Raw genomic sequence first — 25769 nt, forward strand, 5'->3', positions numbered from 1 at the left:
TTAAGTATTCTACCTGCCTTTTTAGACCGTGATAGTTAAGAAAGAGTGCATTTAGTCAGGGTTTTATAGTACAATTACCCTGTGATATACATCCAGTTCTTACTGTGTACTGTTATATCTACTGTTATATAGCTGTGTAAGCTAGTCCAGTGCAGTATTATTGTCAGTAATAACCTCTGCATTGTACAAACTGTGACTATCTGTGTGTGCATTTTATAGCTGAGTGGTGTCCATTTCGTGTCTTTCACTCAACCTGCTATCCCTATATTCCATAACCTGAGGGTGCTTGGTGCGTCAGGTGTTATCTAATATAGGATTTTCACAAAGATACACTGTATTACGTATTTTTCTCTGTGATTTAGTCACCATATCTCTCCTTTATCTCTGCTAGTGCTGACTATACTGCGCAGGGGTTTGGGTTTAGAGGTATAGTGCTGCTGATAATTGTACTGCGTTACCTGATACTGCAAGTTATATCATGTCTGCTTCTGAGGGTAACGGTTCTGGGGCTTAACACACTGCCGGTGTTGCTGAAGCCGCAGATAACTATGAGGAGAATACAGCAGCTTTGGGATCTGGTTCTGGGGGCTCCTTGCCCCCCAGTGGGATGGTGGCAACGGGGGCAAATAATGACCCGCCGTGGGCCGCTTTTTCCACGCTTCTGCATACGCTAGTTCATAAACTAACACCCCCTATGGGACCCCCAATGCCGGTACAACCGTATGTGGTCCCTGCAGCTAACCCGCCGTGGGCGGACGATTTATCTGCTCAGTTAAAGAAGTTGAACCAGTCCTTGACTACTAAAACGTCTGACCAACGCTCGCCTAAGTCCAAGAGGTCCTCTAAGCGAGCGCTTATCTCCTCACAATCCACTGCTGTCACTGACACCTCGTCTGATGAAGACGGCACATATACTGACCCCTCAGGTTCTGACTCAGATACGGCTGATGGGGAGGGTAGTTCACATGTGGATGTTCCTGATCTTTTGGAGGCTATTAAGTTAATTCTGCAGATTACGGATGATCCCGAGCCATCCGTCCCTCCTAAGAAACCAGATAGGTTCAAGCGTCAGAAGGTGGTTAAACAAGTTTTACCTCACTGACCACCTAGTGGATATACGTCAGGAACCCTGGGAAAACCCGGGTACGAAGTTTGTGCCTCAAAAGAAGATGCTGGCTCGCTATCCCCTCGCGCCAGAGCTGTCTAAAAATTGGGAAACGCCTCCTCCAGTGGACTCGCATGTGGCTAGGATAGTGGTTTCCTCAGCTCTACCTGTCACTACCGTCTTGTCTCTAAAAGAGCCTACGGATAAACTTGTGGAGGGTTGTCTGAAAGCGATCTACACCCTCACGGGTGCTGCACAAAGGCCCACTATCGCACCTACATGGGCTGCAGAGGCTATTGAAGCATGGGCCTTGGAGTTAGATGCTGAAATCTCTTCTGACCATGCTAGACAGTGCTTGTCATATATTGTCACAGCTTCTCGATATATTAAAGAGGCGGCTTCTGATGCCGGTATCCTAGCAGCCAAGGCCTCTACTACGTCAGTCCTGGCTCGCCGGATATTGTGGCTGAGATCCTGGTCTGTGGATCTGGACTCTAGAAAAACCCTGGAGGTACTCCCTTTCAATTGAGATATTCTGTTTGGGGAGGACTTAAATAAGATAGTGGCTGACTTGGCTACTGCCAAAACTGCCTGTCTGCCTAATACCGCTCCTTCTGTGTCGAAGGCTAAAGGTACGTCCTTTCGCCCCTTTCGTCCTTCAGGTAAAGCAACAGGTCAAGGCGTACCATAAGCAGGCCCGCACTTCCAAACCTGGTAAGCTGATGCCCAAAAGAGCCTGGGCTGCCCGTCAGCCAGCTGCCAAGACCGATAAGCCTGCCACATGACAGGGCGGGCCGGCTTCTAGGGTATAACCAGGAATGGTTGAAGACCACTTCAGATTCCTGGGTACGGGAAGTCGTCACTCGAGGTTACGCGATAGCCTTCAAATACCGACCCCCTCATCGATTTTGCCAGACAGACGTCCCTTTGGACCAGACAAAGGCAAAAACTCTACACTCTGTGGTACAGACCCTCCTGGATACTGGAGTCGTAGTACAGGTGCCTCTTGCTCAGAGGGGCCTGGGGTACTATTCTCCGCTGTTTCTAGTCCCGAAACCGAATGGGTCCTCCCGGCCCATTCTCAACCACAAGGCATTGAACAGGTTTGTGAAGGTTTCCTAGTTCGTATGGAAACCCTTCGCCCTATAGTTCTGGCCTTGGTACCTGGGGACTACATGGTCTCCCTGGACATACAGGATGCTTACCTGCATCTTCCTATAGCAGTGTCACATCAACAATACCTGAGGTTCTCTATTGGCAACCTACATTACCAGTTTCGGGCGTTACCTTTTGGTTTAACAATGGCTCCGCGAGTCTTCACCAAAATCATGGCGGTGATGACTGTGCTACTCCGCCGTCAAGGGGTCAGGATACTGCCGTATCTGGACAACTTGTTAATCCTGGCAAATTCCCCAGATCTTCTCCTACGTCATCTGGATATGACGGTCCGGTTTCTACAAACCCACGGGTGGCTCATCAACTGGAAGAAATCCTCCCTGGTCCCTGCTCAGAGCATGGTGCATCTGGGAGCGCTGTTGGACACTCACAACCAGAGGTTGTTCTTGTCTCAGGAGAAAGTCCTGAAGCTTCAGGACAGGATTCGTTGCTTCCTTTCTCGTCCGCAAGTGTCGATACATTCGGCAATGCGGGTGCTGGGCCTAATGGTATCAGCCTTCGACATGGTGGAGTATACTCAATTCCATTCTCGCCCCCTTCAGAGGCTGATTCTAGCCAAGTGGGACGGCCTGCCTCACCGGATCAGATCTCAAATGATCTTATTGACTACAGAGGTCCGTCTGTCGCTACACTGGTGGCTCCGGGACTAACAATTGTGCAAGGGTCGTCCCTTCTGGATATCCAACTGGGTCCTGTTGACGACAGATGCCAGTCTAAGAGGTTGGGACGCAGTGCTGGAGCAACACTCCCTTCAGGGTCGGTGGACCAAGGAGGAATCTCTCCTCTCGATCAACATTCTGGAATTGCGGGCGGTCTTCAATGCGTTGAACCTGGCCCAGCATTTAATTCAGAACCGTCCTGTTTAAGTACAGTCGGACAACGCCACCACAGTGGCTTACATAAATCATCAAGGCGGCACTCAAAGCCGTTTGGCAATGAAGGAAGTCTCACGGATTCTACGTTGGGCGGAACGCCATCTACCGGCCATATTGGCAATATTCATTCCGGGAGTCCTGAATTGGGAAGTGGACTATCTCAGTCGTCAGGACGTGCATGCCCGAGAGTGGGGCCTCCATCCAGAAGTGTTTCAACTCCTCGTGGAAAAGTGGAGTCTTCCAGACGTGGATCTGATGGCGTCTCGACACAATCACAAGGTACCGGTCTTCGGGGCAAGGACAAGGGATCCTCAAGCAGCATTCGTGGATGCGCTGGCGGTGCCGTGGAGGTTTCGGCTGCCGTATGTGTTCCCTCCGGTGTCACTCCTGCCCAGGGTAATTCAGAAGTTCAAGCAAGAAAAAGGAAATCTGCTTCTCATAGCTCCGGCGTGGCCCAGACGGCACTGGTTCTCAGACCTTCAGGGTCTATCGTCAGAGCGTCCAATTCTACTTCCTCAATGCCCAGACCTCCTCGTTCAGGGCCCCTGTGTCTACCAGGACCTAGTCCGGCTGTATTTGACGGCGTGGCTCTTGAAGCTTCAGTCTTGAGGGCTAAGGGTTTTTCTGATGAGGTCATTAAAACTATGTTGCGGGCCCTGAAACCGGCTTCGGCTCGGATTTACCATAGGGTCTGGCATTCCTACTTTGTTTGGTGCGCATCTAACAATTATGACGCTTCCAAGTTTAGTACAGCCAAGCTTTTGGCTTTTCTGCAGCAAGGCCTAGAGTTAGGCCTGCGTCTGGCCTCCCTAAAGGTTCATATTTCTGCCTGGTCTGTGTGGTTTCAGAGAAAAATTGCGACTTTGCCTGATGATCATACTTTCACTCAGGGTGTGTTGCGTATCCAACCTCCCTATGTCCCGCCTGTGGCTCCTTGGGACTTGTCGGTGGTTTTGGAGGCATTGCAGGAGCCTCCGTTTGAACCTCTTGGTTCAGCTGACCTTAAGTGGCTTTCCCTTAAGGTGGTGTTCTTGCTGGCTATTGCCTCTGCTAGAAGAGTGTCGGATCTGGGTGCCTTGTCTTGTAGTTCCCCATAACTGATTTTTCACCGTGATCAGGCGGTTCTTAGGACTCGTCTCGGATATTTACCTAAGGTGGTTTCTTCGTTCCACCTTAATCAGGAGATTGTGGTTCCAGCCTTTGTCTCTCCTGATTTGTCTCCCAAAGAGCGGTCTTTGGATGTAGTACGGGCTCTATGTGAAGAGAACTGCTTCTATCCGAAAATCTGGTTCTCTTTTGTTTTGTTTGGATTTCACAAACGTGGCTGGCCTGCTCACAAGCAGACCCTGGCCAGATAGATTAGAAAGGTGATTGCACATGCTTATGTGAAGGCTGGTCTCTCTGCTCCTGTTCACATTAAGGCCCATTCTACTCGTCTGTTGGACCTTCTTGGGCGGCCCAACGTGGTGCGATCATTGAACAATTGTGCAAGGCGGCTACGTGGTCCTCTGTGAACACGTTCATAAGGTTCTATGCCTTCGATACTGCCACTTCCCAGGATGCTTCCTTTGGACGCCGGGTTCTTGTGCCCGCTACAGTGCGTCCCCTCCCATAAGGAACTGCTTTAGGACATCCCCATTGTCCAATCCTTGTGGAGCCCAGTGTACCCCGCAGCAGAAAACGTGTTTTATGGTAAGAACTTACCTTTGTTAAAACTCTTTCTGCGAGGTACACTGGGCTCCACAAGGCGCCCACCCTGACGCACTTAGCTTCTTTGGGTTGGTATGGCATTAGCCGCTGACACTTCTCTTGTCGTGCGAGTGTGGTGTATGTGGCTACTAACTGTTGTCGTCTCTTTTCCTGCTACTGCATTGGGCTGGTTAACTAAAAACTGAGCTCCTGTGCTGGGAGGCGGAGTGATATAGGAGGCGGCGCTGTGCATTCTGGGAACAGTCAAAGCTTTGAGCCTTTTGGTGCCTCGGATCAAGATCCTACTCTACACCCCATTGTCCAATCCTTGTGGAGCCCAGTGTACCTCGCAGAAAGAGTTTTAACAAAGGTAAGTTCTTACCATAAAACTCGTTTTCTCATGGTCTGAGAGTCCTTCAGGTGCATTTTGGCAAACTCCAGACTGGCTGCCATATGCTTTTTACTAAGGAGTGCCTTCCGTTTGGCCACTCTACCATACAGGCCTGATTGGTGGATTGCTGCAGAGATGGTTGTCCTTCTGGAAGGTTCTCCTCTCTTCACAGAGGAATGCTGTAGCTCTGACAGAGTGACCATTGGGTTCTTGGTCACCTCCCTGACTAGGGCCCTTCTCCCCGATCGCTCTGTTTAGAAGGCCGGTCAGCTCTAGGAAGAGTCCTGGTGGTTCCGAACTTCTTCCATTTATGGATGATGGAGGTCACTGTGCTAATTGGGACCTTCAAAGCAAAGCAGCAGATATTTTTCTGTACCCTTCCCCAGATTTATGCCTCGAGACAATTCTGTCTTGGAGGTTTACAGACAATTCCTTTGTGCTCAGAAATGCACTGTCAAGTGTGGGACCTTATATAGACAGGTGTGTGCCTTTCCAAATCATGTCCAATTATTATTTATTATTACTACCAGTTATTTGTATAGCGCACACACATTCCACAGCGCTTTACAGAGAATATTTGCCCATTCACATCAGTCCCTGCCCCAGTGGAGCTTAAAATCTAGATTCCCTATCACATGTACAAACGGACACATTCACTAAGGTTTATTTTGTTGGGAGCAATAAACCTACCAGTATATTTGTGGATTGTGGGAGGAAACCGGAAAACCCGGAGGAAACCCACGCAAGTATGGGTTATACAAACTCCGCACAGTTAGGACCATTGTAGGAATCGAACCCATGACCTCGGTGCTGTGAGGCAGTAATGCTAACCATTACACCATTCGTACATCCGTCCAATCAACTGAATTTACCACAGGTGGACTTCAGTTAAGCTGTATGAACATCTCAAGAATGATCAGTGATCGCGCTGAGCCCAAAATAAAGTGGGTCCCAGGAACCTGTCACTTTTAAAAATTGGGGTCCTACCTGTCATTTTCTGGGTCCCATCGGAATAAAGGATATTTTAATTATTAAAATATTGAAACAGACTCCTGCCCTCGCATAGTCTCCGCCCGTAGGGGAGTATTTTCACTTTGCAAGTGTGCGAACGCATGTGTAGCAGAGCTGTACAAACAGATCTTGTGCAGTCTCTGAGTAGCCCAGGACTTACTCAGCCGCTGCGAACACTTTAGTCTGTACGGGACTGGAATGGATGTCAGGAACCCTGCCTGCAAACGCTTGGACACGCCTGCCTTTTTCCAACCACTCCCAGAAAACGGTCAGTTGACACTCACAAATGCCTTCTTCTTGTCAATCTCCTTGCGAACGCCCGTGCGAACCCATCGCTGAGTGGCGATCCGCTTTGTACCCGTGCGATGCGCCTGCGCATTGTGGTGCATACGCATGTGCAGTTTAGACCTGATCGCCCGTTGTACGAAAACGCAGCCTAGCGATCAGGTCTGAATTAGGCCCTTGATTTGGACACTACAAAAGTGTTGCAATGGGGGCTAGCGTACAAGAAACTCAGCACCAGAGCCGTACCTAGCCCTTTGCCAGAAAGTGAATTGGTGCCCCCCTTCCTATATTGAAATCTTGGACAGTGGGCGCCAAAGGCGCGCAGCTAAAATTTAGGGGCGTGTCTTCATGGGGAAGGGCGTGGTCACATAATAGTACCAATTCACATTACACCACACAGCAGTGTTAGTTATTCGCATTACATCACACAGTAGTGCCACTTACACATTGCACCAGGTAGAATCCCTAAGACACATTGGGGGTAATTCTGAGTTGATCGCAGCAGCAAGTTTGTTAGCAATTGGGCAAAACCATGCGCACTGCAGGGGGGGCAGATATAACATTTGCAGAGAGAGTTCGATTTGGGTGGGTTATTTTGTTTCTGTGCAGGGTAAATACTGGCTGCTTTATTGTTACACTGCAATTTAGATTTCAGTTTGAACACTCTGCACATGTTATATCTGCCAAACCTGCAGTGCACATGGTTTTGCCCAACTGCTAACAAATTTGCTGCTGCGATCAACTCAGAATTAGGCCCATTGAGCCAGGTATAGCCCTTTAGACAATGCGTGCAGACAGTCTTCCATGTTGCCACCCCCGACACTGCATTGGACACTACAGGTCTCTCCATCACCAGCGTCTTCCCCATTGTGATGTCCGAGGCAGATGTCATCAGCCCTCACCCCCCGCAGCACATACAGTGCACTCATTGGCCACTCACTCCCCGCAGCACATACACTGCACTCACCGGACGCTCACTCCCCGCAGCACATACACTGCCCTCACCGGCCGCTCACTCCCCGCAGCACTACAATGCACTCACCGGCAGTAGCACATGCACTGAACTCACTGGCCGCTCACTCCCCGCAGCACAGTCACCCACTCATCACCTCCTCCCCGGCGGCGCATACACAGTGGCACCAGCCGCTCACACACAACCCCACCCCCGCAGCACAGTAATCCACTCACCTCCCCCCTCTGGCGACACATACACTGCACTCTTCGGCCGCTCATTCCCCCATGCAGCACATAGCCACCTGCACCCCCTCCTTCCCCCGGCTGCACATACAGGGCTTAATTCAGACCTGATCGTAGCAACAAATTTATTAGCAGATGGGCAAAACCATGGGGGTCATTCTGAGTTGATCGCTCGCTGCCGATTTTCGCAGCGATCAGGTAAAAAAAACGGCAAAACTACGCATGTGTATGCACCGCAATGCACAGGTGCGTCGTACGGGTACAAAGAGGATTGGTGCTGGGCGATGGATTTAGCAATGAATCCATTCGCCCAGCCGAACGCAGGGTGATTGACAGAAAGAGGGCGTTTATGGGTGTCAACTGACCGTTTTCTGGAAGAGTTTGGGAAAACGCAGGCGTTTCCAGGGCGGGTGTCTGACGTCAATTCCAGCACCAAAAAGACTGAAGTGATCGCAAGGGCTGAGTAAGTCCAGAGCTACTCTGAAACTGCACAAAGTGTGTTTGCTGCGCTCGGCTGCAAAAGCACACTTGCATAGCGAAAATACACTCCCCTGTGGGCGGCGACTATGCATTTGCACAGCTGCTAAAAGTAGCTAGCGAGCGATCAACTCGGAATGACCCCCCATGTAACATGCAGAGAGAGTTAGATGTGGGTGGGTTATTTTATTTCTGTGCAGGGTAAATACTGGTTGCTTTATTTTTACACTGCAATTTAGATTTCAGTTTGAACACACCCCATCCAAACCTAACTCTCTGCACATGTTATATCTGCCTCCCCTGCAGTGCACATGGTTTTGCTCAACTGCTAACAACTTTGCTGCTGGGATCAGGTCTGAATTAGGCCCACAGAGTAGTCACCGGCAACTCGCCCCTGCCAGCAGCACAGTCACTTGCGGCTCTCCCCTCCTCCCCTCGGCGGCACAGCTGCATACACAGAAGTCACCTGCCGCTTGCCCTCACGCAGTACACAGCTACCCGCTCACCGCCTCCCCCATAATTGGGGGCATCAATCATCAGTCACTTGACAGGTTGTGATTGGCTGCAGCGGAGGAGGAGGCGGTGAGCGGATGTAATGATGGTGGCTCCGGTGGAGCGCGAGCTCCAGGTGCTGGAAAAGTTAGAGGGTGCGCCGTAATCTGCTACCCTCCCCCTGCCCACTATACCATGGGCTGCTGTACAGGCAGCCTCAGAGGGGGCGCACACTGTCTCAGACTCGGAGACTAGGTAGGGAACAGGGTAGGCCAGAGGTGACAGCAGGAGACACTGACAGCCAGCACATGCTGGAGCTTTGCTGCCCTCTTTATATGTTTCACTGTCTGCTTGTAGCTGTGCAGCAAGGTTACTTCTGTCCTGCTACTCCTCTTTCTGCCCCAGCTGCTGCAGCACCTCTCTTTCTGCCCCTTCTGCTGCAGCACCTCTCTCTCTGTCCCAGCTGCTGCAGCACCCCTCTCTTCCCTGGCTGCAACAGCACCTTTCTCTGCCCCGGATGTTGCAGCACATATCTCTACATTGATGTTGCAACACCTCTCTCTACCCCAGCTGCTGCTGCAGCAGCTCTCTGCATTAGAAGCTGCAGAGTAACATGTTTAAGTGAGTCTTCTGTGGCGTAACGTGTATAAGGGGCTCTATTGTGTGGCGTAACATGTATAAGGGACTCTACTGTGGTGTAATGTGAATAACTGACAATACTGTGCGGTGTAATCTGACTTGGTACTATTCTGTGGCCACGCCCATTCCACATGAAGCCACGCCCCTATATTTTTGATGCGTACATTAGGCGATCACTGTCCCTGTTTTAAGCATGGGGCACCCACAAGGTCTAAAACCGACCCTGTCACCAATTTAGGATTATTATTTTTTTCAATTGTAACATGCCCCCAATTCAGTACAGGCAAGGGGGCGCCAAAACATACACTTGCTTCAGGCACCATGGCACCTAGCTACACCTCTGAGCAACGTATGGCACTCCCTATGCTGCAAATGACTCGCGCATCCAATCCACTTCTAGAGCTTCCTATTTAAACTCCACCTTGCCACCTGTACCTTGCCAGTACAGTAAGTCTCCTAGGACTCCTGGTCCCCTGTGGCAGCTCCTGAGCTCCAGCCTCTGAAACAGTTACCTGTATTATTTACGCAAGTGCTCCTATTCTTTGTATTAAGAGCGTATCAGTGCTCCCTATCCTTCAGCTGAAAGTTACCATCTGCTCCTGTTGTATTTGGTGCTTCCACCAACACAAGTGTGCTGTCTGCTCTATGCAGCTATACATGTGCTTGTTCCAGTCTGCTTCCAAGCCTCCTGCATGCAGTCTCCTCACTACCATCACCTGTGTCCTGAGCTGATACTGACTGTCCAAGTTATTCAGCTGCCATTGCAGATACACATGCAATAGTGTTTATAGACTGATCCATCTAGTACTTAGTAGCACTCATTTGTACTAGCTTTACGAAAGAGGCACAGCCAACATTAAAGTCCTACTCTATAGTCTCATTGTTGACACAACTACAGTCTCTCAGCTTCTGTGTTTGGTAATTATTCAGCCCCTGTAGAACAAATCAATTATTAAAACCACAAACAATATGCAGGTAAGAAATGGTAACCTGAACTGAAATTGATGATGCCAAGTGCTTATGCTGACGTGTATGTAGTTTATGAGGATAAGACCTTGGAGATATTTTATACATACAGTATAGATAAGTTCTCCTATGACACTTTGTTCAATGCAGAACTCTTAGGTACATGTTTCAGTGTACTTCCATTAGACAAAGCAGTGACTGCACTGAAATACAGAAAATACATAACAAAGTTAAGAAATTATTAAAGTAGTGTGGGATCATTTCTGTATGTTCCCGGAATTGCAGTCAGCAGTCTTCTCCATCAGATCACCGGTATATGGTGTCTACATTTTGATTTGTGTGCTGATGTCTTCTTCCTTGGTTTAGATTTAACACCAGGAATTAAGCCAACACTCATTCTAAGCCAGTTTTGTATGGCTGGAGAAGCTCTGTAACATACTGTAAGTTATTGTACATATATTTTAACAACCATAACACGTATAAACGTTGTATATCAAAGATATAGTAGAGAAGATTACTTCATTATCATACTTGGCTGCCATTTGTAACAAAGTAAAAATATCACAAGCCCTTCACTGGTCAAAAAACTTAATGCTTTATTGTTATAGCAAGTCTACAACTGCAACTAAGCATTTGCTGTTTAGATTAATACTTGAAAACTAATTATATACACGTAAAATTATTTATATCATTAATGGTTTTGAGAGAGAGAGATATATATATATTCCAGAACAATTGAAGTGGCACTCACTGTGTATCCAATAATGTCTGCTGGGGTGCCAGAATTCCAGGGAGAAAACTTGTTTCCACAAGGTCCCATATTATAATTAATTTGATATAAAGAAGGCACTCACCAGACTTATAATGAATTACAAAAAAAGTCTATTTATCAAACCTCACATCAGCAGCTTAATCATGGTTGGTCGACGTTTCGGTCCCAAACCGGACCTTTTTCCAGACCAGAATGTACAATCGTCAGAATCATTGACGATTGTACATTCTGGTCTGGAAAAAGGTCCGGTTTGGGACCGAAACGTCGACCAACCATGATTAAGCTGCTGATGTGAGGTTTGATAAATAGACTTTTTTTGTAATTCATTATAAGTCTGGTGAGTGCCTTCTTTATATCAAATTAATTATATATATATATATATATATATATATATATATATATATTTCTTTCTCTTACGTCTAGAGGATGCTGGGGACTCCAAAAGGACCATGGGGTATAGACGGGATCCGCAGGAGCTTGGGCACACTAAAAAGACTTAAAACTGGGTGTGAACTGGCTCCTCCCTCTATGCCCCTCCTCCAGACCCCAGTTAGACTTTGTGCCCAGGAGTGACTGGATGCACACTAGGGGAGCTCTACTGAGTTTCTCTAGAAAAAGACTTTTGTTAGGTTTTTTATTTTCAGGGAGCCCTGCTGGCTACAGGCTCCCTGCAGCGTGGGAGTGAGGGGAGAGAAGCAGGACCTACTTCTGTGAGTTTCAAGGCTCTGCTTCTCGGCTACTGGACACCATTAGCTCCAGAGGGTTCGATCACTTGGTGCGCCTAGCTGCTTGTTCCCAGAGCCACGCCGTCACCCCCTCACAGAAGCCAGAAGGCAGAAGTCGGGTGAGTATGAGAAGACCAGAAGACTTCAGTGACGGAAGGTAAAGCACAGCGGTAACGCTGTGCTCCCTGCTCCCACACACATATCACCAACGGTTGTCACTGGGGGGGGGCGCCCTGGGAGGCATGTTACTGAAGTTTTGTAAGGGCCGCATATGATTGTGGGTGCCGAGGCACCTTTTACAGACCCCCGCCGGCATTTTACATGAGTTTGAATTTGGCGGGCCGAAGCCGCCGGGAAGGGGGCGGAGCTTCGGTCCGCGTCTCACACGCATGGCATGCACCAGACGGAGGGAGAGGCGCTGCCGGGACCTCCACGCTGATTTCAAGTAAAAGGGGGCATCTCCAGAGGGGAGCCGCAGTGGGGTACCAGTCTTTTTGATAATAAGGCAGCGCTGGGTACATATATTCGTGTACCAATATACAGGCGCTGGGGTGTGAGCTAGCATACTCCCTCTGTCTCCTCTTCTGGGCTGCATTGTGGGCCTGTCACCTTGCTGGGACGGTTCTGTGTGTGTTGTGTGTCGGTAATACGTGTCGACATGTCGGAGCCTGAATGTTATTCACCAGAGGAGGTTATGGGAGGTGGAGATGCGGAGCTAGATGTAGCGCTGTCGACGCAGCCGACTCCTGATTTACTAGCACTCCTTAATACAATAAATTCCAATGTAGCTTCTTTATCTAAGAGGTTAGATAAGTCTGAGTCACAGATGCAGGTGTGGAAAAAGTCCATGGAGGAGGCTTTATCTCAGGTACAGACCCCATCCGGGTCCCATAAGAGGCCTTTTACTCAGGTGGGGGATACGGATACCGACACGGACTCTGATTCCGAGGTCGATTTCACTGAGGCTGCGTTACATCCACGATTAGTTAAGAGTATTCAGTACATGATTGTGGCTATAAAAGATGTTTTGCAGATTTCTGATGAACCTGCGGTACAGGAAACAAGGATTTGCTTGTTCAAGGGAAAGAAACCTTAGGTGAAGTTCCCCCCTCTCATGAAATGAATACTCTTTGTGAAAGGGCTTGGGAGTTGCCGGATAAGAAATGGCAGATTCCCAAGAGGATTTATATGGCGTATCCTTTCCCCTCTGATGACAGGGAAAAATGGGAGACATCTCCAACTGTTGATAAAGCTCTATCCCGTTTGTCTAAGAAGGTGGTGCTTCCGTCTCCTGGCACGGCAGCTCTCAAGGATCCGGCGGATCGCAAGTTGGAGACGTGTCTGAAGTCCATTTTTGCTAATACAGGTGCATTGCTCAGACCTGCTGTGGCGTCTGTATGGGTGAGTAGTGCTATTGCTAATGGGCTGAGAATTTAGCTAGTGACATGGATACTCTTGATAAAGATAATGTCCTTCTAACTCTCGGTTATATTAAGGATGCTGCGGATTACCTAAAGGACGCGGCAAGGGACGTCTGTCTCTTGGGATCAAGGACCAATGCCATGTCGATATCTGCCAGGAGGGCCTTGTGGATCCATCAATGGAATGCTGATGCCGACTCCAAGAGGTCTATGGAAGCTCTACCCTTTAAAGGTACTGTCTTGTTTGGGGACGGCCTGGCGGACCTAGTCTCGACCGCGACTGCGGGTAAGTCCTCTTTTCTTCCTTATGTTCCCACACAACAGAAAAAGGCACCACATCAACAAATGCAGTCCTTTCGTCACAATAAATACAGGCGTGGGAAAGGTTCGTCTTTCCTCGCCTCAAAGGGTAGAGGACGGGGAAGAAAACTTCCTGCAGCCTCAGGCGCACAGGACCAGAAGTCCTCCCCGGCTGCTATCAAGTCCACCGCATGACGCTGGGGCTTCCCTGGGGGAGTCCGGACCGGTGGGGGGCCGTCTTCAGGTATTCAGCCAGGTCTGGATTCAATCAGACCTGGATCCTTGGGTGTTAGAAATCGTGTCTCAAGGATACAAACTGGAGTTTCAGGAGATGCCCCCTCACCGGTTCTTCATTTCGGCATTACCAGTGGTTCTTCCGGACAGGGAGGTGGTCCGGGCGGCGATTCAAAAATTGTGTCTACAGAAGGTCATTGTTCCCGTCCCTCCGTCACAGCGGGGGGAGGGGTTCTACTCGAGCCTCTTTGTGGTACCGAAACCGGACGGTTCGGTCAGACCAATTCTAAATCTAAAATCCCTTAATCCATACTTAAAAGTCTTCAAATTCAAGATGGAATCCCTTCGAGCGTTGATTGCCAGCCTGGAGGGGGGGGGGGGGGGGTTTATGGCGTCAGTCGACATAAAGGATGCCTACTTACATGTGCCGATATAGCCTCCACATCAGGCTTTCCTCAGGTTTGCGATACAGGAGTCTCATTACCAATTTCAGACGTTGCCGTTTGGGCTTTCCACGGCTCCGAGGATTTTCACCAAGGTCATGGCAGAAATGATGGTTCTTCTTCGCAAACAAGGGGTTTCAATTATCCCGTAATTGGACTATCTCCTGATAAAGGCGAGGTCCAAGGAACGATTGCGGAGAAGTGTAGAGTTGTCACTATCGGTTCTGCGACAGCACGGTTGGGTGCTCAATTTGCCGAAATCCCAGTTGATTCCGACCACTCGGCTTCCTTTTCTGGGCATGATTCTGGACACGGAGTTACAGAAGGTATTCCTTCCAGAAAAAAAGGCTCGGGAACTGCAGATGATGGTCAGAGAACTTCTGAAGCCGACGAGTGTGTCGATCTATTATTGTACTCGGGTTCTGGGGAAGATGGTTGCGGCGTACGAAGCCATTCCATTTGGCAGATTTCACGCCCGCGTGTTTCAGTGGGACTTGCTGAGCAAATGGTCCGGATCTTATCTACACATTCACCGGAAGATAAGTCTATCTCCCAGAGCCAGAATTTCTCTCCTGTGGTGGCTACAAGCTCATCACCTCCTGGGGGGACGCCGATTCGGTATCCAGGGCTGGGTACTTCTGACGACAGATGCAAGTCTCCGGGGCTGGGGCGCAGTCACCCAAGGAAGAAACTTTCAGGGAAAATGGTCGCTCCAGGAAGCCTGTCTCCACATAAATATTCTCGAGTTAAGAGCCATTTACAACGGCCTGCTCCAAGCAAGAAGTCTTCTTCAGGATAGACCGGTCCTGGTACAGTCAGACAACATCACAGCGGTGGCCCATATAAACCGGCAAGGCAGAACGTGGAGCAGAGCGGCAATGGCGGAGGCCACAAAGATCCTTCACTGGGCGGAACAACACGTCAGCACACTGTCAGCAGTTTTCCTACCGGGGGTGGACAACTGGGAAGCGGATTTCCTCAGCAGACACGACCTCCATCCGGGAGAGTGGGCTCTGCACCAAGAGGTATTTGCAGAAGTAACAAGACGCTGGGGAATTCCGTTGATAGACATTATGGCGTCTCGGCTCAACAAAAAGCTCCCGAGGTATTGTTCCAGGTCAAGGGACCCACAAGCCACTGCAGTAGACGCCCTGGTGTCTCCGTGGGTCTTCCAGTCGGTGTATGTGTTCCCTCCACTTCCTCTCATTCCAAAGGTGCTGGGGATCATTCGTCGAGCAAAGGTTCAGGCGATTCTCGTCGTTCCAGACTGGCCAAGAAGGGCCTGGTACCCGGATCTTCAGGACTTGCTGGTGGAAGATCCTTGGCCGCTTCCTCTAAGAGAGGATCTGTTGTTGCAGGTTCCATGCGTGTTTCCAGACTTACCACGGCTGCGTTTGACGGCATGGAGGTTGAGCGCCAGATCTTAGCTCGTAAGGGTATTCCCAGGGATGTCATTCCAACTCTCATTAAGGCTAGGAAAGAGGTTACGGCGAAACACTATCACCGTATCTGGAGGAAGTATGTTTCCTGGTGTGAGCTTAAAAAGGCTCCTGCGGAGGATTTTCACTTGGGTCGTTTTCTCCACTTTTTACAGGCGGGCGTAGATGCAGGCCTGAAATTGGGTTCCATCAAAGTGAAAATTTCGGCTTTGTCTATTTTCTTTCAAAAAGAGTTAGCTGCCCTTCCAGAGGTTCAGACCTTTGTGAAGGGTGCAATGCATATCAATCCGCCGTTTGTACCTCCTGTAGCTCCATGGGACCTTGATGTCGTCTTACGGTTTCTCATGTCTTCCTGGTTTGAACCTTTGCGTAAGGTTGAGTTGAAATTTCTCACTTGGAAGGTCGTTATGCTTTTGGCGCTGGCATCTGCCAGGCGAGTGTCGGAATTGGCAGCTTTATCTCATAAGAGCCGTACTTGATTTTTCATTTGGATAGGGCGGAATTGAGGACTCGTCAACAATTTCTACCAAAGGTGGTTTCTGCATTTCACATTAACCAACCTATTGTGGTTCTGGTAGCTACGGAAGAGGTGGCGATTCCAAAATCTCTGGATGTTGTAAGAGCGTTAAAAGTATATGTGTCTAGGACAGCTGTTACTAGGAAAACTGAAGCGTTGTTTGTTTTGTATGCGGCCAACAAGGTTGGTCATCCCGCTTCAAAACAGACTATTGCTCGCTGGATTTGTAGTACGATCCAGCAGGCTCATTCTTCGGTCGGACTGCCGGTGCCGAAATCGGTTAAAGCCCATTCTACCAGGAAAGTGGGCTCATCTTTGGCGGCTGCCCGAGGTGTTTCGGCGCTACAGCTTTGCCGAGTAGCTACTTGGTCAGGTTCGAACACTTTTGCTAAGTTCTATAAGTTTGATACCCTGGCCGATGAGGACCTGGCATTTGCTCAGTCGGTGCTGCAGAGTCGTCCGCACTCTCCCGCCCGTTCTGGAGCTTTGGTATGATCCCCATGGTCCTTTTGGAGTCCCCAGCATCCTCTAGGACGTAAGAGAAAACAGGATTTTGGTACTCACCGTTAAATCCTTTTCTCCTAATCCGTAGAGGATGCTGGGCGCCCGTCCCAGTGCGGACTATTACTTGCAGTGTGTTTTCTTACTGGTTAAGTTAGTTTATACACGAGTTGTGTATTGGTTTGTTGCAGCTGGTTGCTGGAGTTTTATACATACTGTTATCTGGTTTGGCGTTATTCCGGTTGTACGGTAGGTTTATGGTGTGGGCTGGTAGTTTGGTAGCCCTTAGTTAAAACAAAAATCTTTCCTTGTACTGTCCGTCTCTCCTGGGCACAGTTCCTATAACTGAGGTCTGGAGGAGGGGCATAGAGGGAGGAGCCAGTTCACACCCAGTTTGAAGTCTTTTTAGTGTGCCCAAGCTCCGTATCCCGTCTATACCCCATGGTCCTTTTGGTGTCCCCAGCATCCTCTACGGACTAGGAGAAAAGTATTTAACGGTGAGTACCAAAATCCTGTTTTCTCTTACGTCCTAGAGGATGCTGGGGACTTCGTAAGGACCATGGGGATAGACGGGCTCCGCAGGAGACATGGGCACTTTAAGAAAGAACTTTAGGTATGGGTGTGCACTGGCTCCTCCCTCTATGCCCCTCCTCCAGACCCCAGTTTACTACTGTGCCCAGAGGAGACTGGGTGCATTACAGGGAGCTCTCCTGAGTTTCCTGAAAGAAAGTATATTTGTTAGGTTTTTTTATTTTCAGGGAGCCCTGCTGGCAACAGACTCCCTGCATCGAGGGACTGAGGGGAGAGAAACAGACCTGCTTTAATGTTATGCTCTGTTTTCTTAGGCTACTGGACACCATTAGCTCCAGAGGATTCGGTACGCAGGTCTCGCCCTCGCCGTCCGTCCCAGAGCCGCGCCGCCGTCCTCCTCGCAGAGCCGGAAGATAGAAGCCGGGTGAGTATGAGAAGAAAGAAGACTTCAGAGGCGGCAGAAGACTTCAGATCTTCACTGAGGTAACGCACAGCAGTAAAGCTGTGCAGCCATTGCTCCCACACAGCACACACAAACGGCTGTCACTGTAAGGGTGCAGGGCGCAGGGGGGGCGCCCTGGGCAGCAATAAAACCTCTTTTTCTGGCAAATGTGTATATATACAGCTGGGCACTGTATATATAAAGAGCCCCAGCCAGGTTTTTCGATATTTGAGCGTGACAGAAGCCCGCCGCCGAGGTGGCGGGGCTTCTTCCTCAGCACTCACCAGCGCCATTTTCTCCAAGCACAGCGCTGAGAGGAAGCTCCCCGGACTCTCCCTTGCTTATCCACGGTGAAAGAGGGTTTTAAAGATGGGGGGGGGGGCACATAATTGGCACAATATACAGGTTACAGCGCTATCTGGGTAAACATATTGTGTGTTTTTTCCTGGGTCATTAGCGCTGGGTGTGTGCTGGCATACTCTCCCTCTGTCTCTCCAAAGGGCCTTGTGGGGGAACTGTCTTCAGATAAGAATATTCCCTGTGTGTGTGGTGTGTCGGTACACTTGTGTCGACATGTCTGAGGTAGAAGGCTCTCCTAGGGAGGAGGTGGAGCAAATGAATGTGGTGTCTCCGTCGACAACGCCGACACCTGACTGGATGGATATGTGGAATGTTTTAAGTGCTAATGTGAATTTATTGCACAAAAGATTAGACAAAGCTGAGGCTAGGGAACAGCCAGGGAGTCAACCCATGTCTGTCCCTATGTCGCAGGGACCTTCGGGGTCTCAAAAGCGCCCACTATCCCAAATAGAAGACACTGATACCTACACGGATTCGGACTCCAGTGTCGACTACGATGATGCAAAGTTACAGCCAAAATTGGCTAAATGTATTCGATATATGATTATTGCAATAAAAGATGTTTTGCATATCACGGAGGAACCCCCTGTCCCTGACACGAGGGTACACATGTATAAGGGAAAGAAACCTGAGGTAACCTTTCCCCCTTCTCATGAGCTGAACGAGTTGTGTGAAAAAGCGTGGGAATCTCCAGACAAAAAACTGCAGATTCCCAAAAGGATTCTTATGGCGTATCCTTTCCCGGCAAAGGACAGGATACGGTGGGAATCCTCCCCTAGGGTGGACAAAGCGTTGACACGCTTATCCAAAAAGGTAGCGCTGCCATCCCAAGAGACTGCTACCCTAAGGGATCCTGCTGATCGCAAGCAGGAGGTTATTTTGAAGTCCATTTACACACATTCTGGTACTTTACTCAGACCGGCTATTGCGTCGGCTTGGGTTTGTAGCGCTGTAGCAGCGTGGACAGATACCTTATCAGCGGAGATTGAGACCCTGGATAAGAATACCATCTTATTGACCCTAGGACATATAAAAGATGCTGTCTTATATATGAGAGATGCTCAAAGAGACATTGGTTTACTGGGTTCTAGAGTCAACGCTATGTCGATTTCTGCTAGACGAGTCCTATGGACCCGGCAATGGACAGGTGATGCCGACTCAAAAAGGCATATGGAGGTTTTACCTTACAAGGGTGAGGAATTGTTTGGAGAAGGTCTCTCGGACCTGGTCTCCACAGCTACAGCTGGTAAATCCAATTTTTTGCCTTATATTCCCTCACAGCCTAAGAAAGCGCCATATTATCAAATGCAGTCCTTTCGGTCACAGAGAAACAAGAAAGTACGAGGTGCGTCCTTTCTTGCCAGAGGTAAGGGCCGAGGGAAAAAGCTGCACATCACAGCTAGTTCCCAGGAACAGAAGTCCTCCCCGGCCTCTACAAAATCCACCGCATGACGCTGGGGCTCCGCTAAGGGAGTCCGCTCCTGTGGGGGCACGTCTTCGACTTTTCAGCCACATCTGGGTTCACTCAGAGGTGGATCCCTGGGCAATAGAAATTGTTTCTCAGGGTTACAAGCTGGAATTCGAAGAGGTGCATCCTCGCCAGTTCTTCAAATTGGCCCTGCCGGCTTCTCCCCCAGAAAGGGAGTTAGTGTTAAATGCAATTCACAAATTGTATCTTCAACAGGTGGTGGTCAAGGTTCCCCTACTTCAACAAGGGAGGGGATATTACTCAACCCTGTTTGTAGTCCCGAAACCGGACTGTTCGGTCAGACCCATTTTAAATTTAAAATCCCTGAACCTATACTTGAAAAGGTTCAAGTTCAATATGGAATCGCTCAGGGCGGTCATCGCCAGCCTGGAAGGGGGGGATTTTATGGTATCCCTGGACATAAAGGATGCATACCTTCATGTTCCCATATATCCACCTCATCAGGCGTACCTGAGATTTGCGGTACAGGATTGTCATTACCAATTTCAGACGTTGCCGTTTGGGCTTTCCACGGCCCCGAGGATTTTCACCAAGGTAATGGCGGAAATGATGGTGCTTCTGGTCAAGCAGGGTGTCACAATTATCCCGTACTTGGACGATCTCCTCATAAAAGCGAGATCAAGAGAGCAGTTGCTGAGCAGCGTGTCACTTTCACTGAAAGTGTTACAGCAACACGGCTGGGTTCTCAATATCTCGAAGTTGCAGTTGGTTCCTACGACTCGTCTGACCTTCTTGGGCATGATTCTGGATACGGACCAGAAAAGGGTTTATCTTCCGATAGAAAAGGCTCAGGAACTCATGACCCTGGTCAGGAACCTATTGAAGCCAAAACAGGTGTCAGTGCATCACTGCACTCGAGTCCTGGGAAAGATGGTGGCATCGTACGAGGCCATTCCCTTCGGCAGGTTCCATGCAAGGACCTTCCAATGGGACCTACTGGACAGGTGGTTCGGGACACATCTACAGATTCATCAGTTGATCGCCCTGTCCCCCAGGGCCAGGGTATCTCTCCTGTGGTGGCTACAGAGTGCTCACCTTCTAGAGGGCCGCAGGTTCGGCATTCAGGACTGGGTTCTGATGACCACGGACGCGAGCCTCCGAGGTTGGGGAGCAATCACACAGGGAAGAAACTTCCAAGGACTTTGGACAAGTCAAGAGACTTGTCTTCACATCAACATCCTGGAGCTGAGGGCCATATACAACGCCCTTCGTCAAGCGGAGACCTTACTTCGCGACCTACCAGTTCTGATTCAGTCAGACAACATCACCGCAGTGGCTCATGTAAACCGCCAAGGCAGCACAAGGAGTAGAGTGGCAATGGCGGAAGCCACCAGGATTCTTCGCTGGGTGGAAAATCATGTAAGCGCACTGTCAGCAGTGTTCATTCCGGGAGTGGACAACTGGGAAGCAGACTTCCTCAGCAGGCACGACCTGCATCTAGGAGAGTGGGGACTTCATCAGGAAGTCTTCGCACAGATTGCAAGTCAGTGGGGACTGCCCCAGATAGACATGATGGCGTCCCGCCTCAACAAAAAGCTACAGAGGTTTTGCGCCGTGTCAAGAGACCCTCAGGCGGTAGCTGTGGACGCCCTAGTGACACCGTGGGTGTTCCAGTCGGTTTATGTGTTTCCTCCTCTTCCTCTCATCCCAAAGGTGTTGAGAATAATAAGAAAAAGAGGAGTACAGACAATTCTCATTGTTCCAGATTGGCCGCGAAGGGCCTGGTATCCGGATCTGCAGGAGATGCTCACAGAAGATCCGTGGCCTCTTCCTCTAAGGCAGGACCTGTTGCAACAGGGGCCCTGTCTGTTCCAAGACTTACCGTGGCTGCGTTTGACGGTATGGCGGTTGAACGCCGGATGTTAGCGGAAAATGGCATTCCGTATGAGGTCATTCCTACTCTGATAAAGGCTAGGAAAGGGCGTGACAGCTAAACATTATCACCGTATATGGCGAAAGTATGTTTCTTGGTGTGAGGCCAGGAATGCTCCTACGGAAGAATTCCATCTGGGCCGTTTCCTTTACTTCCTACAAACTGGAGTGAATTTGGGCCTAAAATTAGGCTCCATAAAGGTTCAGATTTCAGCCTTATCCATTTTCTTTCAGAAGGAATTAGCTTCTCTCCCAGAAGTACAGACTTTTGTGAAGGGAGTGCTGCATATTCAGCCTCCTTTTGTACCTCCAGTGGCGCCTTGGGACCTTAATGTGGTGTTGAGTTTCCTTAATTCGCACTGGTTTGAACCACTAAAAACGGTGGAGTTAACATATCTCACTTGGAAGGTGGTCATGATGTTAGCCTTGGCTTCGGCTAGGCGAGTGTCGGAATTGGCGGCTTTGTCTCATAAAAGCCCCTATCTGGTTTTCCATATGGATAGAGCGGAATTGCGGACCCGTCCTCAATTTTTGCCTAAGGTGGTGCCATCTTTTAATATGAACCAACCTATTGTGGTGCCTGTGGCTATGCGAGACTTGGAGGATTCCGAGTCCCTTGATGTTGTTAGGGCTTTGAAAATTTACGTGGCCAGAACGGCTAGAGTCAGAAAAACAGAAGCACTGTTTGTTCTGTATGCAGCCAACAAGGTTGGCGCTCCTGCTTCAAAGCAGACTATTGCTCGATGGATCTGTAACACGATTCAGCAGGCTCATTTTTCGGCTGGATTGCCGTTACCAAAATCGGTCCAGGCCAATTCCACTAGGAAGGTGGGCTCTTCTTGGGCGGCTGCCCGAGGGATCTCGGCACTACAGCTGTGCCGAGCTGCTACTTGGTCGGGTTCAAACACCTTTGCAAAATTCTATAAGTTTGATACCCTGGCTGAGGAGGACCTCCTGTTTGCTCAATCGGTGCTGCAGAGTCATCCGCACTCTCCCGCCCGTTTGGGAGCTTTGGTATAATCCCCATGGTCCTTACGGAGTCCCCAGCATCCTCTAGGACGTAAGAGAAAATAAGATTTTAAACCTACCGGTAAATCTTTTTCTCGTAGTCCGTAGAGGATGCTTGGCGCCCGTCCCAAGTGCGGACTACTTCTGCAAGACTTGTATATAGTTTTGCTTACTAAAGGGTTATGTTATAGTTTCATCGGTCTCGGACTGATGCTATGTTGTTTTCATACTGTTAACTGGTTAGTATATCACAAGTTATACGGTGTGAATGGTGTGGGCTGGTATGAATCTTGCCCTTGGATTAACTAAAATCCTTTCCTCGTACTGTCCGTCTCCTCTGGGCACAGTTTCTCTAACTGGGGTCTGGAGGAGGGGCATAGAGGGAGGAGCCAGTGCACACCCATACCTAAAGTTCTTTCTTAAAGTGCCCATGTCTCCTGCGGAGCCCGTCTATCCCCATGGTCCTTACGGAGTCCCCAGCATCCTCTACGGACTACGAGAAAAAGCAGGAATACAATTTAATCTCAAGGTTCTACCATTCATTTTTTACAATGTACTAAGGGTCTAATTCAGACTGGATCACTGCAGTGGCAGCGATCGCAGTCTGAAGCCCTTTGCGGAGTGCTCTCACGCACCCCGGGAGCCCAGTGAGACAACGCAGACAGGGGGGGCCACGTGGGTAGCTGCCTGCCAGCGCAGCTATGTTGTGCAGGCAGAGAGCCACTCGGCGGGTGCAAAAGCATCGCTGCCGAGTGATGTTCTTGCACGTGTGGCGGGTGGGGGTTGGGGGGGAGGCTGACATGCTGGGCGGACTAGCCCTGTGCTGGGGCGTCCCCCCGCATATCGGAGTAACTTATCGTAGATGTGCTAAATTTAGCACATCTACGATCAGATCTAAATTACCCCCTAAGAACTTCACATGTACTCCATGTTAATTGTAAGATCTTGTCAGATGACAGGTACCTTTTCCTATACAGTTTTGCATATTTGTCAGACTTCATTGTTTCAGAACTTCAAACTTTAACTGAGTATAAGAAAAGACAACCTGAGTATACGCAAAATACAGTTTGAAATGACTATTTCAATAATTGAAGAAGAAAAAAGTAATTCAAATTTAAAGTTAGTTGTTTTTAACTTCCATTTGGATTGTTGTGTGATGTCTTCTTCCTGAGTTTGATCAGAGCTGATGTTACAAACTTAACTGTTGACCTCAAGTGACCTTTTGTGCACACAGGACACAGGACAATCTTGACCAGTGCTTCCTAAACAAGGTCCTCAATACACCATAAGTCCATGATTAGTACAGCACATTTTTGTACTATATTTAGTGATAGTGCGTTCCTAAAAATACACCAGTTGCTGTCTGTGTATTGCTTGGGTATCTGCACATCTGTATAGCTGATGCCAAGAACAGAAAAACATTATTTTGTTCTGTGACAGTTTGTTTAGGAAAATACTCTGGTTGAACTCGCAATTAATTGCCTGTGTGGTCAGTCTACTTTAAAAGGTTACTGTATGATAGTAATTCTTTGAGTGTCTTTTCTTGTTTTAGGACCATAATAAAAAATAAATAAGTGATTTTTTTTTTTTTTTCAATAACAATTTTATTAGAAGTTGTCAGAACATATATAGGTAGAATACAATCCCACAAGAGAAGTCAAAGTGAAAAGGTAACAGCAAACGCAAATAAGTACATTAATAAAAATGTCCATACATATGGGTACATATACAGTAACAATACACAGTAAGGTAAGTTGTGATAATGTAAATTCGGAAATAATCAATATCTGAGTATTGGCCACGAGCAGTATCTGATAAATAAAGGATTTTTCTCTAGCATCCATAAGGGATATTGGGGAATTGGTACAATGGGGTATAGACGGGGTCCTAAGGAGCCGGTGCACTTTAAACCTCTTTTGGCTCCTCTCCTCTATGCCTCCTCCCACAGGCAGTTTAGAAAAAAGTGCCCTCAGGAGAGGATGCACACTCTGGAGCTCCAGAGTTTTCTTCAATTTCTTTTAAACGTTTGTTATTTTCGGTATGCTTTGAAGATACCTTCACCGTGGGAGTAAGGGATGAGGGGGGGGGACGGTTGCCTGCCTTGCGAGGTGCAGAGCCGCTTCCTCGCTGAGGGGTTGATCAGTGGGGCACTGTGCCTGGGCTGTCACAGCTGCAGCACGCCGCACACCCCTACCATATGCCTGAAGGTGACGACTGGGGAGTACAAACCGGGGGCCCCGCTGGGGGTCCCCCGGTTCAAAGTGCAGCTGAATGCGGCCGCAGCATACGGGACCCTCATGGGGGGACCCGCTAGAGCCTCCCGTGTAGACAGGCTTCAAATAGCTTGAACTAGCACTTGTGTGACGTTAATAAGCAAACAGGAGACATTGCCAGTGTAAAAAATCACTGTAGCTCAAGCGCAGTTGGAGGGGGCGGAGCTACCTCAGAGCGGGACCAGAGGCATTTTGGCGCCTTCCTCTGCTTAATGCAGCCACAGACAGCACACACAGCGCTTCCTGCCTCACAAGACACGCTGGAAAATGGTACAGGGTGTAGCAAAGGGGGAGAGCCGTTATTGTACACTATCTGGGTCCTCTACAGGACAGAAATTATTAGTGTTACTGTGATATAATTAGCTGTCGGCCTCACTGGGACTGTGCAGCGAGGGGTGTGCTAGTGTCTCTCTCTCTCTCTCTCTCTCCCCCCTCTCAAATACAGTAAGGGCAGGCTTGAAAAGTATTACTGTCTGTGTGTATGTTCTTGTGCTTACTGTGAAACATGGGTAAACACAAGCTGTGCAGTGTATGTCACATTAGATTCTCTCCAGTATCATCTGATTCTGTTTCTTGTGAACAATGCATCCAATCTTCACAAATCAGTGAAGGGGCTGTGGGGGAGAGGGTCCAGAGCCCTGCTGGCTAGGGTCCCTTAAAACCATGATGTCTTATTTCTCATCCCAGCTCACTGCTAATGTACTGAAAACTCAGCTACTACAACAGGCTGTTGCAGGCTTAGCTGCTAGGGCAGATGTTACACAGCCCCCCCCCCCCCCCCTCTCATGCAGCACCACTGAAGCGTGGTTTGTCTGCTCTACTCTCTGTTTCAGATGAGGAAATACAGGAGGATGAGGAGGACTTGGATCCCGTTAGTGGGGATTCCGATTCTGCTCAGGGTATTGAACCCCTCAAACTGGCTATACGGGACATGTTAAATCTCCCTCTAGAGGACACTGCATCACAGCAGTCGTTTTTCTTTACACAAAACAAGCCTTATGTCACTTTCCCTAATTCTGCAGAGTTGGATCACTTACTAAAATTAGCCTGGATAAATCCAGACAAAAATTTCCAAGTGTCAAAAAGTTTTTGTGCACTTTCCCATTTCCTCCTGAAGGTAGGAAATTTTGTGAAGAACC

The 25769-nt window shown here is 49.0% G+C and overlaps 1 protein-coding gene across 3 annotated transcripts in view; it reads left to right on the forward strand.

The window, feature by feature from the left end:
• The window catches only part of CRYBG1 (crystallin beta-gamma domain containing 1), a 542544-nt gene that overhangs the window by 377423 nt on the left and 139352 nt on the right, over positions 1-25769 (forward strand). The gene's annotated exons all lie outside the window — the stretch shown is intronic.

This window comes from Pseudophryne corroboree, chromosome 4, assembly GCF_028390025.1.
Source record: "Pseudophryne corroboree isolate aPseCor3 chromosome 4, aPseCor3.hap2, whole genome shotgun sequence".
Classification (NCBI taxonomy): domain Eukaryota; kingdom Metazoa; phylum Chordata; class Amphibia; order Anura; family Myobatrachidae; genus Pseudophryne; species Pseudophryne corroboree.